The sequence below is a fragment of the Triticum aestivum genome, chromosome 1B (genome assembly GCF_018294505.1).
Source record: "Triticum aestivum cultivar Chinese Spring chromosome 1B, IWGSC CS RefSeq v2.1, whole genome shotgun sequence".
Classification (NCBI taxonomy): domain Eukaryota; kingdom Viridiplantae; phylum Streptophyta; class Magnoliopsida; order Poales; family Poaceae; genus Triticum; species Triticum aestivum.
Genome location: NC_057795.1, coordinates 586,487,772 through 586,504,027, shown reverse-complemented (window position 1 = coordinate 586,504,027; position 16,256 = coordinate 586,487,772). Strand labels below are relative to the sequence as shown.

The following is a 16,256-nucleotide window of genomic DNA, read 5'->3' as shown; positions in this document are numbered from 1 at the left end:
GTCAGCAAGATATTTGGGTCCAAGAGATAAGGCAGACGGAGGGTAAGGTAAACAGGAGGCTTCCATGATGTGGGACTACTGAACGTGTGAGTTGCCGAGGCGTGTAAATTTTAGCCGGTCGGCCCATTCTAAGTAATTCTGAAACCCGTCTATAAATACTAAATAGAGAGTGTTCTCTTCTCTGCCTAGTCCACCCATAAAAGCCACATCTGATCAAGAACAGTACCAATGGCGCCTACCCGGGAGCAGCACATCCTCGACCAGGGCTTGCCGGATGCCAAGCTCGAGCTTTGGCACCACACCTTCAGCTACGTCAAGTCCATGGCTCTCAAGTCTGCCCTAGACCTCGGTATTGCCGACGCCATCCACCGCCATGGCGGCGCCGCCACCCCCTCCCAGATTGCCGCCACGGCCACGCTCCACCCGACCAAGATCTCCTGCCTGCGCCTCCTCATGCGTGTGCTTGTCATCTCCGACATCTTCAGCTTCGACCACCCCAGGGACGACTGCGTTGAGGGCGAGGCCGTCTACGCGCTGACGTCGGCGTCCCATCTCCTCGTCTGCTCAGCCTCGGTGAACATGGTCCACATCACGAAGATGCTGCTCCACACCAACCTCGTCCCCCCGTTCTCCAACCTCGGGACTTGGTTCCAGCACGAGCTGTCAGAGCCGGACCTCTTCAAGCTGAAGCACGGCAAGACCTTCTGGGAGCTGGTCGACCACGACCCGGCGTACAACGCGCTCGTCAAAGTCGGCATGGTCTTCGACAATAGCTTCCTCATGGACATCGCCATCAGGGAGTGCGGCGCTGTCTTCCAAGGGATAGGCTCCCTGGTCGACATCGCCGGGGGGCACGGTGGAGCGGCACAAGCCTTCTCGAATGCGTTCCCGGACGTGAAGTGTAGCGTGATGGACCTCGCCCACGTCGTCGCCAAGGCTCCGAGCGGTAGCGACGTGGAGTACATCGCCGGCGACATGTTTGAGAGTGTTCCACCGGCTGATGCTGTCTTCCTCAAGGTGCGTCAACAAGTTTTCACAATATTGGCACTCCGTTTGGGGAGCAACTAGAGCTGATACATGCAACACTTAGTCCCCTTCATGTTGTTGCCGCGTCAATTCCTAATTGGCAACCCGTACATAAACTTAATTGCCGTCTATATAACTGCATTTTTTATGGTAATACGTGTCTCATTTCTTTATCTTTACCTAATAATAAAGCAAATCTGGTTTCTTTCGTCCATCAAGGCATTTTTTAGAAAAGCCCCTCTATTTCAGAGAATTCTACCTGCAGTCCTGTTTTAAGTTAAAACGAATTGTTTTTTCATATTTTACATAGAAGTCCCTGTGTTTTGTTGAAATCAACCCGCCATCCGGATTTAAGTCACATCCGAACCGTTATTTTACATTTTTCGAACCTCCCCTGATGTTTTAGGTAATTTATCCGCGGATCATATTTAAGTCAAACAATGTTTTTTTAAATCATCCATATCTTTTAAACCGTAACTTCGATTTGAACATGTTATATATGAAATTTGATTAGAAAAATATGTAGAATATGAATATGAGATTATTTTCACCTGTTAAGTATTTTTAAATATTATTTTGGAATATATTTAAGTCAAATAAATGATTTTCTAAATTATCCGTATCTTTTTAACCGTAACTTCGATTTTAACATATTATATATGAAATTTTATTAGAAAAATATGTGGAATCTAATGATGTTAATTTTACCTGTTTAATATTTTTAAAATATCTTTATGGGAGCAATCTTATAATTTATAGCGTAAGATTCGTTTTCCCTTCGTACCGCCGGCGACCCGGATTGCAAATAAACACCCCACTATAACAATATAGGGAAAAGAAAACATCAATAACTACACATGCGTACCTCTGAAAATTTTCGCAGGGGAAAACAACAGATTTCTCTTCGCGAGAGTGAGAGAAAGCGAGAAAGAGGGGGGAGGGAGGGAGAGGGAGGAGAGAGGGAGAGAGAGACGCCTTAGGATTAAACATATTCAAACATGTTTTTTTTGTTTTGTGTGAACATCGAGGCCATCGCCTGTGAGGGTGAGAAGGAGGATAAGCGGCAACACAAATATGATGCCTCGCCAAAAAAGGAAATGAACCTATTTTGGTCTTGGGTGATGGTTTTTGGGTTAAGAGTGTGTGTTATGTTTTCTCTCCCGTTGCAACGCACTAGCTCTTTTGCTAGTATATTATAAAGAACAAAGTAAAATTCATGTAAGGACCGACATGACAAAACTGAAAAGATAGTACAACATCTTTGAGCTTGACACCAACGCCCATCACTTGCCTCCGGCACCACCACAACAGCCACCGAAGAAAAGAATAACGGATCACCTCCTCACCCGAGCTCGACGGGGTTCCATCGCTGATATGCAGCTTTGCAGACCTCCAAGGTGGCTCACCAAAAGAGAAGCCATTGCCGTTGAACGAATCAGACCGGGGCAACACTCCGAACACGCCATCAAACTCCAGATCTGGCACTCCACCACGACTAAGACGCTGAAAGAGGAAACCATATTTGCCATCCACGAACCACGAACCCAGCACACGTTCCGTCTTCCAGATGTCGTCGATGCAGACCACAATCTGCATCCGCTCTTGGCCTACGTTCCAAGTTCCGCCCCAATGCTGGAGCAAATGCCGTCGCAACGGCGGATCTCGAGGACACAGGTCCACCACGAGGATGCCGCCGCCGCCACACCATCCTTGCTTGAACAGACTGATTTCCAAGTTCATCCCCACCCATAGGACTGATGGCCTCGTCAGGAAATAATTCGAAGAATCTTTATTCAGTGGCGTCATCATCGCCGCCGAAGCCAAGGCGATGAACAACCTAATAACCTAGATTACAAGGGAGTAAAAATGATTCGCACGCATGGATCCGGCTCCCCCCTACCACCGACGACCGAGGTCACCGGCGGAGGGGAGCCTCCCGAGGACAGCGCTGAAAGATGGCCTCTCCTGGCGGCGGATAGGGTTCCAGCCGCCAGGGAGAGAAAAACCCGATGGACTTTAGCTAGAGACGTGTCTATATAACTGCATGCTTATATGTAACAAGCATGCATAGTATGTACTCCCTCCTTTCCTAAATGTAAGTATTCGTAGAGATTCCACTATAAACTGTTGGGGAACGTTGCAGAAAATAAATTTTTCTATGCTTCACCAAGATCAATCTATGGAGTTCATCTAGCAACGAGAGAGAGTAGTGCATCTACTTACCCTTGTAGATCGCGAGCGGAAGCGTTCAAGAGAACGGGGTTGAGGGAGTCGTACTCGTCGTGATCCAAATCACCGATGATCCTAGTGCTGAACGGGAAGCACCTCCGCGTTCAACACACGTACGGTTGGGGAAGACGTCTCCTCCTTCTTCATCCAGCAAGGGGGAAGGAGAGGTTGATGGAGATCCAGTAGCACGACGGCGTGGTGGTGGAAGCAGCGGTGATCTCGGCAGGGCTTCGCCAAGCTCAGCGAGAGGGAGAGGTGGTACGGGGGGAGAGGGAGGCGCCAGGGACTAGGGTGCGACTGCCCTCCCTCCCCCCTCTTTATATAGGGGGCCTAGGGGGTGCGCCGGCCCTGGAGATCCCATCTCCAAGGGGGGGGGGGCTAGGGGGGGGGGAAATTGCCCCCAAGTCAAGTGGGGCGCCCCCCACCCCTAGGGTTTCCAACCCTAGGCACAGGGGAGGCCCAAGGGGGGGCGCACCAGCCCACCAGGGGCTCGTTCCTTTCCCCTTTCAGCCCAAGTTGCCCTCCGGGATAGGTGGCCCCACCCGGTGGACCCCCGGGACCCTTCCGGTGGTCCCGGTACAATACCGATGACCCCCAAAACTTTCCCGGTGGCCGAAACTGGACTTCCTATATAGAATTCTTTACCTCTGGACCATTCCGGAACTCCTCGTGACGTCCGGGATCTCATCAGGGACTCTGAAAAACTTTCGAGTTTCCGCTTACTAATATCTCTACAACCCTAGCGTCACCGACCCTTACGTGTGTAGACCCTACAGGTTCGAGAATCACGCAGACATGACCGAGACAGCTCTCCGGCCAATAACCAACAGCAGGATCTGGATACCCATGTTGGCTCCAACATGTTCCACGATGATCACATTGGATGAACCACGATGTCGAGGATTCGAGTAACCCCGTATAGAATTCCCTTTGTCAATCGGTACGTTACTTGCCCGAGATTCGATCGTCAGTATCCCAATACCTCGTTCAATCTCGTTACTGGCAAGTCACTTTACTCATACTGTAATGCATGATCCCATGACCAAACACTTGGTCACATTGAGCTCATTATGATGATGCATTACCGAGTGGGCCCAGAGATACCTCTCCGTCATACGGAGTGACAAATCCCAGTCTCGATCCGTGTCAACCCAACAGATACTTTCGGGGATACCCGTAGTATACCTTTATAGTCACCCAGTTACGTTGTGACGTTTGGTACACCCAAAGCACTGCTACGGTATCCGGGAGTTACACGATCTCATGGTCTAAGGAAATGATACTTGACATTGGAAAAGCTCTAGCAAACGAACTACATGATCTTGTGCTATGCTTAGGATTGGGTCTTGTCCATCACATCATTCTCCTAATGATGTGATCCCGTTATCAACGACATCCAATGTCCATAGTCAAGAAACCATGACTATCTGTTGATCAATGAGCTAGTCAACTAGAGGCTTACTAGGGACGTGTTGTGGTCTTATTTATTCACACATGTATTACGATTTCCGGATAACACAATTATAGCATGAATAATAGACAATTATCATGAACAAGGAAATATAATAATAATCACTTTATTATTGCCTCTAGGGCATATTTCCAACAGTCTCCCACTTGCACTAGAGTCAATAATCTAGTTACATTGTGATGAATCGAACACCCATAGAGTTCTGGTGTTGATCATGTTTTGCTCGCGGAAGAGGTTTAGTCAATGGATCCGCGACATTCAGATCCGTATGCACTTTGCAAATATCTATGTCTCCATCTTGAACATTTTCATGAATGGAGTTGAAGCGACGCTTCATGTGCCTTGTATTCTTGTGAAACCTGGGCTCCTTGGCAAGGGCAATAGCTCCAGTGTTGTCACAGAAGAGGGTGATTGGCCCCGACGCATTGGGTATGACTCCTAGGTCGGTGATGAACTCCTTCATCTAGATTGCTTCATGCGCTGCCTCCGAGGCTGCCATGTACTCCGCTTCACATGTAGATCCCGCCACGACGCTCTGCTTGCAACTGCACCAGCTTACTACCCCTCCATTCAAAATATACACGTATCCAGTTTGTGCCTTAGAGTCATCCAGATCTATGTCGAAGCTAGCGTCTACGTAACCCTTTACGACGAGCCCTTCGTCACCTCCATAAACGAGAAACATATCCTTAGTCCTTTTCAGGTACTTCAAGATATTCTTGACCGCTGTCCAGTGTTCCATGCTGGGATTACTTTGGTACCTTCCTACCAAACTTACGGCAAGGTTTACATCAGGTCTGGTACACAGCATGGCATACATGATAGAGCCTATGGCTGAGGCATAGGGGAGGACACTCATCTTTTCTCTATATTCTGCCGTGGTCGGACATTGAGCCGAGCTCAATTTCACACCTTGCAACACAGGCAAGAACCCCTTCTTGGACTGATCCATGTTGAACTTCTTCAATATCTTATCAAGGTATGTGCTTTGTGAAAGACCTATGAGGCGTCTCGATCTATCTCTATAGATCTTGATGCCTAATATGTAAGCAGCTTCTCCAAGGTCCTTCATTGAAAAACACTTATTCAAGTAGGCCTTAATGCTGTCCAAAAGTTCTAAATCATTTCCCATCAAAAGTATGTCATGCACATATATTATGAGAAATGCTACAGAGCTCCCACTCACTTTCTTGTAAACGCAGGCTTCTCCATAAGTCTGCATAAACCCAGACGCTTTGATCATCTCATCAAAGCAAATGTTCCAACTCCGAGATGCTTGCACCAGCCCGTAAATGGATCGCTGGAGCTTGCATACCTTGTTAGCATTCTCAGGATCAACAAAACCTTCCGGCTCCATCATATACAGTTCTTCCTTAAGATAGCCATTAAGGAATGTCGTTTTGACGCCCATTTGCCATATCTCATAATCATAGTATGCGGCAATTGCTAACATGATTCGGACAGACTTCAGCTTCGCCACGGGAGAGAAAGTCTCATCGTAGTCAACCCCTTGAACATGCCGATAACCCTTAGCGACAAGTCGAGCTTTATAGATGGTAACATTACCATCCGCGTCTGTCTTCTTCTTAAAGATCCATTTGTTCTCTATCGCTCGCCGATCGTGGGGCAAGTCTGTCAAAGTCCACACTTTGTTTTCAGGCATGGATGCTATCTCGGATTGCATGGCTTCAAGCCATTTGTTGGAATCTGGGCCTGCCATTGCTTCTTCATAGTTCGAAGGTTCACCGTTGTCTAACAACATGATTTCCAGGACAGGGTTGCCATACCACTCTGGTGTGGAACGTGTCCTTGTGGACCTACGAAGTTCAGTAGAAACTTGATCCAAAGTACCTTGATCATCATCATTAATTTCCTCTCTAGTCGGTGTAGGCACCACAGGAACATCTTCTTGAGCTGCACTACTTACCGGTTCAAGAGGTAGTACTTCATCAAGTTCCACTTTCCTCCCACTTACTTCTTTTGAGAGAAACTCTTTCTCCAGAAAGGACCCGTTCTTGGCAACAAAGATCTTGCCTTCGGATCTGAGGTAGAAGGTATACCCAATGATTTCCTCAAGGTATCCTATGAAGACGCATTTTTCCAACTTGGGTTCGAGCTTTTCAGGTTGAAGTTTCTTGACATAAGCATCGCATCCCCAAACTTTTAGAAACGTCAGCTTAGGTTTCTTCCCAAACCATATTTCATACGGTGTCATCTCAACGGATTTAGATGGTGCCCTATTTAAAGTGAATGTAGCTGTCTCTAAAGCGTATCCCCAAAATGATAGCGGTAAATCGGTAAGAGACATCATAGATCGCACCATATCCAATAAAGTGCGATTACGACATTCGGACACGCCGTTACGCTGAGGTGTTCCAGGCGGCGTGAGTTGTGAAACGATTCCACATTTCCTTAAGTGCGTATCAAATTCATGACTTAAATATTCTCCTCCACGATCTGATCGTAAGAACTTTATTTTTCGGTCACGTTGATTCTCTACCTAATTCTGAAATTCCTTGAACTTTTCAAAGGTCTTAGACTTGTGTTTCATCAAGTAGACATACCCATATCTACTCAAGTCATCAGTGAGGGTGAGAACATAATGATAGCCTCCGCGAGCCTCAACGCTCATTGGACCGCACACATCAGTATGTATAATTTCCAATAAGTTGGTTGCTCGCTCCACTATTCCGGAGAACGGGGTCTTGGTCATTTTACTCATGAGGCATGGTTCGCATGTGTCAAATGATTCAAAATCAAGGGACTCCAAAAGTCCATCTGTATGGAGCTTCTTCATGTGTTTGACACCAATGTGACCAAGGCGGCAGTGCCCCAGATATGTGGGACTATCATTATCAATCTTACATCTTTTGGTATTCACACTATGAATATGTGTAACATCACGTTCGAGATTCATTAAGAATAAACCATTGACCAGCGGGGCATGACCATAAAACATATCTCTCATATAAATAGAACAACCATTATTCTCGGATTTAAATGAGTAGCCATCTCGTATTAAACGAGATCCAGATACAATGTTCATGCTCAAAGCTGACACTAAATAACAATTATTGAGGTTTAAAACTAACCCCGTAGGTAAATGTAGAGGTAGCGTGCCGACGGCGATCACATCGACCATGGAACCATTCCCGACACGCATCATCACCTCGTCCTTCGCCAGTCTCCGCTTATTCCGCAGCTCCTTCTTTCAGTTACAAATATGAGCAACCGCACCGGTATCAAATACCCAGGAGCTACTACGAGTACTGGTAAGGTACACATCAATTACATGTATATCACATATACCTTTAGTGTTGCCGGCCTTCTTGTCCGCTAAGTATTTGGGGCAGTTCCGCTTCCAGTGACCTTCCCTTTGCAATAAAAGCACTCAGTCTCAGGCTTGGGTCCATTCTTTGGCTTCTTCTCGGTAACTAGCTTACCGGGCGCGGCAACTCCCTTGCCGTCCTTCTTGAAGTTCTTCTTACCCTTGCCTTTCTTGAAACTAGTGATTTTATTGACCATCAACACTTGATGCTCCTTTTTGATTTCCACCTCTGCTGATTTCAGCATTGAAAATACATCAGGAATAGTTTTCACCATCCCCTGCATATTGTAGTTCATCACAAAGCTCTTGTAGCTAGCTGGGAGCAACTGAAGGATTCTGTCAATGACCGCCTCGTCCAGGAGGTTAATGTCCAGCTGGGACAAGCGGTTGTGCAACCCAGACATTTTGAGTATGTGCTCACTAACAGAACCATTTTCCTCCATCTTACAACTATAGAACTTGTTGGAGACTTCATATCTCTCAACCCGGGCATGAGTTTGGAAAACCATTTTCAGCTCTTCGAACATCTCCTATGCTCCCTGTTGCTCAAAACGCTTTTTGAGCCCCGGTTCTAAGCTGTAAAGCATGCCGCACTGAACGAGGGAGAAATCATCAGCACGTGACTGCCAAGCGTTCATAACGTCTTGGTTCTCTGGGATGGGTGCTTCACCTAGCGGTCCTTCTAGGACATATTCTTTCTTGGCAGCTATGAGTATGATCCTCAGGTTCCGGACCTAGTCCGAATAGTTGCTGCCATCATCTTTCAGCTTGGTTTTCTCTAGGAACACGTTGAAGTTGAGGTTGACATGAGCGTTGGCCATTTGATCTACAAGACATTTTTGCAAAGGTTTTAAGACTAAGTTCATGATAATTAAGTTCATATAATCAAATTATTTAATGAACTCCCACTCAGATCAGACATCCCTCTAGTCATCTAAGTGATACATGATCCGAGTCAACTAGGCCGTGTCTGATCATCACATGAGACGGACTAGTCATCATCGGTGAACATCTTCATGTTGATCGTATCTTCCATACGACTCATGTTCGACCTTTCGGTCTCTTGTGTTCCGAGGCCATGTCTGTACATGCTAGGCTCGTCAAGTTAACCGAAGTGTTTTGCATACGTAAATCTGTCTTACACCCGTTGTATGTAGACGTTGGAATGTATCACACCAGATCATCACATGGTGCTTCGAAACAATGAACTTTCGCAACGGCGCACAGTTAGGGGGAACACTTTCTTGAAATTATTATGAGGGATCATCTTATTTACTACCGTCGTTCTGAGCAAATAAGATGCAAAAACATGATAAACATCACATGCAATCAAATAGTGACATGATATGGCCAATATCATATAGCTCCTTTGATCTCCATCTTCGAGGCTCCATGATCATCTTCGTCACCAGCATGACACCATGATCTCCATCATCATGATCTCCATCATCGTGTCTCCATGAAGTTGCTCGCTAACTATTACTTCTACTACTATGGCTAACGGTTTAGCAATAAAGTAAAGTAATTACATGGCGTTTAATCATTGACACGCAGGTCATACAATAATTAAGAAAACTCCTATGGCTCCTGCCGGTTGTCATACTCATTGACATGCATGTCGTGATTCCTATTACAAGAACATGATCTCATACATCACATATATATCATTCATCACAACCTTTGTAGATTACGAGCGGAAGCATTCAAGAGAACGGGGTTGAGGGAGTCATACTCGTCGTGATCCAAATCACCGATGATCCTAGTGCTGAACGGGCAGCACCTCCGCGTTCAACACACGTATGGTTGGGGAATACGTCTCCTACTTCTTGATCCAGCAAGGGCGAAGGAGAGGTTGATGGAGATCCAGCAGCACGACGGCGTGGTGGTGGAAGCAGCGGTGATCTCGGCAGGGCTTCGCCAAGCTCAGCGAGAGGGAGAGGTGGTACGGGGGGAGAGGGAGGCGCCAGGGACTAGGGTGTGGCTTCCCTCCCTCCCCCCTATTTATATAGGGGGCCTAGGGGGTGCGCCGGCCCTAGAGATCCCATCTCCAAGGGGGGGCGGCGGCCTAGGGGGGGGGGAACTTGCCCCTCAAGTCAAGTGGGGCGCCCCACCCACCCCTAGGGCTTCCAACCCTAGGCGCAGGGGAGGCCCAAGGGGGGGCACACCAGCCCACCAGGGGCTGGTTCCTTTCCCCTTTCAGCCCACGTGGCCCTCCGGGATAGGTGGCCCCATCCGGTGGACCCCCGGGACCCTTCCGGTGGTCCCGGTACAATACCGGTGACCCCGAAACTTTCACGGTGGCCGAAACTGGACTTCCTATATAGAATTCTTTACCTCCGGACCATTACGGAACTCCTCGTGACGTCCGGGATCTCATCCGAGACTCCGAACAACTTTCGGGTTTCCGCATACTAATATCTCTACAACCCTAGCCTCACCGAACCTTAAGTGTGCAGACCCTATGGGTTCGGGAATCACGCAGACATGACTGAGACAACTCTCCGGCCAATAACCAACAGTAGGATCTGGATACCCATGTTGGCTCCCACATGTTCCACGATGATCTCATCGGATGAACCACGATGTCGAGGATTCGAGTAACCCCGTATACAATTCCCTTTGTCAATCAGTACGTCACTTGCCCGAGATTCGATCGTCAGTATCCCAATACCTCGTTCAATCTCGTTACCGGCAAGTCACTTTACTCGTACTGTAATGCATGATCCTGTGACCAAACACTTGGTCACATTGAGCTCATTATGATGATGCATTACCGAGTGGGCCCAGAGATACCTCTCTGTCATATGGAGTGACAAATCCCAGTCTCGATCCGTGTTAACCCAATAGATACTTTCGGGGATACTCGTAGTATACCTTTATAGTCACGCAGTTACGTTGTGACGTTTGGTACACCCAAAGCACTCCTACAGTATCCAGGAGTTACATGATCTCATGGTCTAAGGAAATGATACTTGACATTGGAAAAGCTCTAGCAAACGAACTACACGATCTTGTGCTATGCTTAGGATTGGGTCTTGTCCATCACATCATTCTCCTAATGATGTGATCCCGTTATCAACGACATCCAATGTCCATAGTCAGGAAACCATGACTATCTGTTGATCAACGAGCTAGTAAACTAGAGGCTTACTAGGGACATGTTGTGGTCTTATTTATTCAGACATGTATTATGATTTCCGGATAACACAATTATAGCATGAATAATAGACAATTATCATGAACAAGGAAATATAATGATAATCACTTTATTATTGCCTCTAGGGCATATTTCCAACATAAACCGCATACGGATGTATATAGATGCATTTTAAGTTTAGATTCATTCATTTTGCTCCGTATGTAGTCCACTTAGTGGAATCTCTTCAAAGACATATATTTAGGAACGGAGGGAGTATGTACGTATGTGGAGGACAAATGCAACACATCCCCATCCATGTAGCTCATATAAAAAAAGAGATAACACACAACTCAAAAATCAGCCAACTACTCACCATGTTTCTTACATCTATTATTTTACCACTGGTCCTACTATGCAACGACAAAAAAGCATATAAGCATCTAATGGGAAAAAAGCATAAGCATCAGTATGGAGCTGGAATGCAGTGCATGTTTGTTACTTGCAGAATACGACATGTAGTGCATGTTTGCTAGTACTCACTCGTTTCTTTTTATCTGCATATAAGATGTAGTCAAAGTCACACTTTATAAAGTGTGACCAACTTTGTAAGGAAAAATGTCAACATCTACAGTACTAAAACTATATGGTATGAAAAATAATTTCATGATGCATCTAATAATATTGATTTCATATTATGAATCTTGATAGTTTTTTCTATAAATTTAGTCAAAGTTAACAAAGATTAACTTTGACCAAATCTTATATGCAGACTAAAAAGAAACTGAGGGAGTACTTCTCATGTCATGTATGGAAGGATCCCACGTGCATTGTCATTAGTCCACCTTTTTTTGCAAGGGAAAAAAACCCACGGCTAGGGCTTTCGTGATGGATATATAGGAGTACCCCAAGCACATGCATGCAATACCCAGTGAAAAAATAAAAAAAATAAAAGCAAATACAAAACTAACCCTTCAAGACGAAAGAAAATAAAAATAAACTAAAACAAAAAGGGCCAAATTTGGACACAATTTACACATAAATTGTGATTTCTTTATAATATAAAAGAATAAGCATATAATAGAGAAATTTTCACAAAAGGGGGAAGTATCCTAAGAAGAAATGAATTAGTGGCATTGATATTACCATTAAAGAAGAAGAAAACAAAATAAGACTAAAAATCAAAATAATGAAGTTTTTTAAGACAGAATGAGTTAGTGGCTTTGGTATTACTATTTAAGAAGAACTGAAATAAAACCTAAATCAAAATCAAAACAATGAGGTTCTTTAAGGAAGAATGAATTAGTGGCATTTGCATTACACTTTGAGAAAAAAGAAAATGAAAAAATATAACAAACATGACAATTTGCAGACAATATACACATAACTGCCTTTTTTGAAATATGCATTGATAAACATACAATAGTGGGATTTCATCAAAAAACAAGAAAGTTTTCTAAGAAGGAATGAATTAGTGGCATTGGTATTACCTTTTAATAAGAAATAACATGAATAAAACTATAACAAAAGCAAAGTAACGAGTTTTCTAGGAAAGAATGAATTAGTGGTTTTGGTACTACCTCTGAAGAAGAATAAAAATGAAATAAAAACTCAAAATGACGATATTGGAAATAAACAATTAGTGGTTCTGGTATTACCCTTTAAGAAAAAAGAAAATGAAATAATAACTACTCCCTTCTATCCATATTAATTGTCGCTGATTTAGTATAAAATCAAATGATGAGCTTTTCTAAGGAAGCATGAATTAGTGACATTTGTATTACTATTTAATAAGAAAAAAAAATAAAAAATAAAAAACAGTGACAAAATTTGCATAGAATATACACAAAAGTTGCGATGTTTCCAAATATGCAAGAATAAGCATATAATAGTGCGGTTTTTTGCAAAATGAAGAAATAATTCTAGAAGAAATGAATTAGCAGCATTGATATTACAATTACATAATAAATAAAATGAAAAAAAATTGAAAAAAAAATTCTAAGAAAAAAATTGAATTAGTGACATTGGTATTACCCTTTAAAAAACTAAAACAAAATTGGACCAATAAGTTTTTCTAAAAAAATTTAATTACTAGCATTGGTGTTACCCTTTATGAAGAAAGAAAATGAAAAAAATTGAAAAAAAAGAATTTTTTTGCACACAATATACACAATTTTGTGCTTTTTTAAAATATGTAAGAATAAGTATATAATAGTCGAATTTTCGCAAAAAGAAGTTTTCTAATAAGGAAGGAATTAATGGCATTGGTATTACCCATAAAGAAGAAAGATAATAACTAGAACGAAAATCAAAACAATGAAGATTTATAAGAAACAATGGACTAGCGGCATTGGTATTACTTTTTAAGAACAAAAAAATGGAAAAACAAAACTTGGACACAACTTTACAGTGAAATTACTTTTTTTGTAGTATGCACAGAATAATCATATAATGTGCATTTTCACATATATTTTGTGCGTATACATTTGCACTCGCCCAACATCCCAAGAATAACCACACAAAAACCAAATAATAATAAAGAAAAAAATAGAAGGAAAAAATAAAAATAGGAAAAATAGAAAAGAACAAAGGGAGGGAGGGGAGGGCTAGGTCGCAAAGGTAATGAGCTTCAGCCCGTTATTGAATTGACTGACCTAAATATGTGGTCAGTCAGCTAGCCCAAACCAATGCAGGAAAAAAAGGAGCAAAAATCAAAGGCCAACAATACGACTTACACAAAATCAATTTTCAAGCGACTTACATATAGCTAAAGTGCTCCATTAGAGTCTACAATCACAATGTCCTATTTGGGGGAAGATATAGCTATAAAGTTAGCATGTTGTGAATTAATGTTCATCACCGCCTTCAACTATTTCAGTGGGTCATGCATGATTGGGGTGACGAGGACTGCATCAAGATACTAAAAAATTGCAAGAAAGCCATCGCGCCAAAAGATGCGGGAGGGAAGGTGATAATTGTCGACATAGTGGTTGGTGCAGGACCGTAGGACCTGAAGCACAAAGAGACACAAGTCATGTTTGACCTTTTCATCATGTTCATCAACGGCGTCGAGCGAGATGAGCAGGAGTGGAAGAAGATAATCTTTGAGGCTGGATTCAACGACTACAAAATCATGCCCATTCTAGGTGTGAGATCGATCATCGAGGTTTACCCATGAACATTTGATACTAGATTGGTGAGGCATGTTTTGTTGGAGTCCTAGACTCCTAGTATGTGTGCTTCGTACTAATTTATACCTTGGGGTGTTGTGTTCCCAAGAGGGGTGTGAGCTTTTCAGCTAATAAGACTACATTACAATACCCCACTGTGGTAAGTCAAAATTGTTAGCCTGCTCACAAAAGACATGAATCCTGTATGAATTTCATACTCCAAGAATACCCTGCCCCTCGTGAACACACTCCACATGGACGGGCTCGACGAATACGCCAACACCGATGCAGTTCATGAAGTGGGCGTGCCACATCGACATGTGGGAGGGCACCACTACCCGACGCACTGAGATGCGCTTGCTGGTAGCTCATCTATGTGATCCCTCTCTCCTAATTTCCCTGCATATGCATAGGAAGAAACTAAACACAACGAGACCCCAAGAGCTGGCATATAACAACATGGCATGAAAAATGAAGGACATAACAAACGCGTACCATCAAGATTTATATTGGAAGTATGCCCTAGAGGCAATAATATTGTATTATTACATATTCGTGTTCATAATTTAGAGTTTATATTCTATGCTATAACTGTTGTGATCTTGCAATATGCGATTCAGTGGAAAACTCATATGCACATGTAGAACAATAAACAGTAAAATAAGATTCCTAGTCCCGCCTCTAAGAATAGCTCAAGTGTTGTTGGCGATCATGTTTTCCATATGTTGAGGTATCGTTAAGTGTAACGATAGTCTCACAACAACATTGAGAGTATGATGTTAGAAGAACGATCATACTGAATCGGCCCAAACTTGTTTGTTATACTTTGAGATAATATTATCGTAAGTCAGTTGTTATAACACACAGTGTTAACTTGTGATTTTAATTCCTTAGACCATGAGAGTATCATAGTCACTTCTTATCGTATGATGAGCTTTGGGGTTGCTTAAAGGTCATTAGTAACTTGGTGATCATGACGACAACTTACAGATTCATTGGAAAGTTTGACAAGGGGCACGATAGCTCGAGAGTGGAATTTGTTCCTCCGAAGATGAAGAGATATTCTTAGGGCCCTCTCGGTGTGAATGCATCCATCATCATCTGGCCAGACATAGGTGACTTCGTCACGGGGATGCCGGAACATGAGAATGAGAAAGAAGAACAAAATTGGTAACGAGGAGACCGGTATAGTGAGCATGTGTATGACTCAAGAGGGTACCAATATATCTCACCTCAGGTTTTGTAAAGTATCGTGAAGCAAAGGGAACATCACATCATAAACAAAGTTTCACTGGAATGTCATTCCTATAATCATAGGGATCGATATGGACGTCCACGGTTTCGCTATCGGTCATTGAATGAAGGGGTTTCTTCATGTCTATGATTTGTTGGGTAACGTAGTAATAATTCAAAAAAATTCCTACGTGTCACCAAGATCAATCTAGGAGATGCTAGCAACAAGAGAGAAACAGACATAGAGATAGAGAGAGAGAGCATCTTCATACCCTTCAAGATCGCTAAGCGGAAGCGTTGCAAGGAACGTAGTCGATGGAGTCGTACTCGCGGCGATTCAAATCGCGAAAGATCCGATCTAGCGCTGAAAGGGCGGTGCCTCCATGTTCAACACACGTAAAGCCCGGGGACGTATCCTCCTTCTTGATCCAGCCAGGGGAGAGGAGAAGTTGAGGGAGAACTCCGGCAACATGACGGTGTGGTGGTGGAGCTCGTGGTTCTCCAGCAGAGCTTCGCCAAGCTCAACGGAGGAGGAGGAGGAGGTGTAGGAGGGAGGGAAGGCTGCGCAAGGGGCTAAGGTGCGGATGCCCTCCCACACCCCTCTATTTATAGGGTGAAGGGGAGAGGGTTTCGGCCGCCTAGGTGCATCTAGAGGGTGGGGGC

The 16,256-nt window shown here is 43.9% G+C and overlaps 1 pseudogene; it reads left to right on the top strand.

Moving 5' to 3' along the window:
• The first annotated feature begins 228 nt into the window (after window positions 1-228).
• On the top strand, window positions 229-14,368 carry LOC123096220 (O-methyltransferase ZRP4-like; annotated as a pseudogene).
• Window positions 14,369-16,256: the final 1,888 nt, after the last annotated feature.